Here is a 1,086-nt window from a genome sequence, read left to right as displayed (position 1 = left end):
ACCTCCGCCTCCTGAGTTCAGGCAATTCTCCTGCCTCAGCCTCCTGAGTAGCTGGGATTACAGGCACGCGCCACCATGCCCAGCTAATTTTTTGTATTTTTGGTAGAGACGGGGTTTCACTATGTTGACCAGGATGGTCTCGATCTGTTGACCTCGTGATCCACCCGCCTCGGCCTCCCTAAGTGCTGGGATTACAGGCTTGAGCCACCGCGCCCGGCCTATAACTTTTTTCTTATTTTTTAAAAATAATTTTCAAAACAAATTTGTGTGTCATCCTTGCGCAGGGGCCATGCTAATCTTCTCTGTATCGTTCCAATTTTTTAGTATATGTGCTGCTGAAGCGAGCACACTACATTTTTTTGAGATGCAGTCTCACTCTGTCACCCAGGCTGGAGTACAATGGCATAATCTCAGCTAACTGCAATCTCTGCCTCCCAGGTTCAAGCGATTCTCCTGCCACAGGCTCCTGAGTAGCTGGGATTACAGGCATGCCCAGTAATTTTTTGTAGTTTTAGTAGAGATGGGGTTTCACCATGTTGGCCAGGCTGCTCTCAAACTCTTGACCTCAGGTGATCTGCCCACCTTGGCCTCCCAAAGTGTTGGATTACAGGCATGAGCCACCATGCCCAGTCACATTATCAACATATTTTGAAACAGGACTCATACAAATATAATGTGAAGTCACTGGTATGTCTGATGACTTCAAAGTCTTTCACCAAAAATTCTCAAGAAGGGGATCTTAATCAATCTGCAAAGACTTACCATTAAAAAAATTTTTTTATATTCTCTGATGTAGAGTTGATGACCACCTGAGTAGACAGAAGTCAGACTGGTATTTGAGTCTCATTTCACTAATACTTAATTGTGAGATCTTGGGAAAGTTCCTTGGTTTGTAAAATGTGGGAAAAAAATTATTCGCCTGTATCATAAGAACTTTTTAAAAATTCACATGAGATAATGTATGGAAAGTGAAAAAGCATATGAAATTGTTGCAATTTACCTACTAAAGAAACTGAGACACAGAGTGAAACAGTTTGGGTCCGTGTTCCCACCCAAATCTCATCCTGAATTGTAATCCGAATTGTA

General features: G+C 42.4%; 1 non-coding gene across 1 annotated transcript; it reads right to left on the bottom strand.

Moving 5' to 3' along the window:
* Positions 1–241: 241 nt before the first annotated feature.
* LOC119471326 lies at positions 242–348 on the bottom strand. The gene has a single exon (XR_005200357.1). It is a non-coding gene; the product is annotated as a U6 spliceosomal RNA (small nuclear RNA).
* Between the last annotated feature and the right edge of the window lie 738 nt (positions 349–1,086).

This window comes from Cebus imitator, unplaced genomic scaffold (assembly GCF_001604975.1).
Source record: "Cebus imitator isolate Cc_AM_T3 unplaced genomic scaffold, Cebus_imitator-1.0 Scaffold56, whole genome shotgun sequence".
NCBI classification, from domain to species: Eukaryota; Metazoa; Chordata; class Mammalia; order Primates; family Cebidae; genus Cebus; species Cebus imitator.
This window is presented reverse-complemented; position numbering and strand designations above follow the sequence as displayed.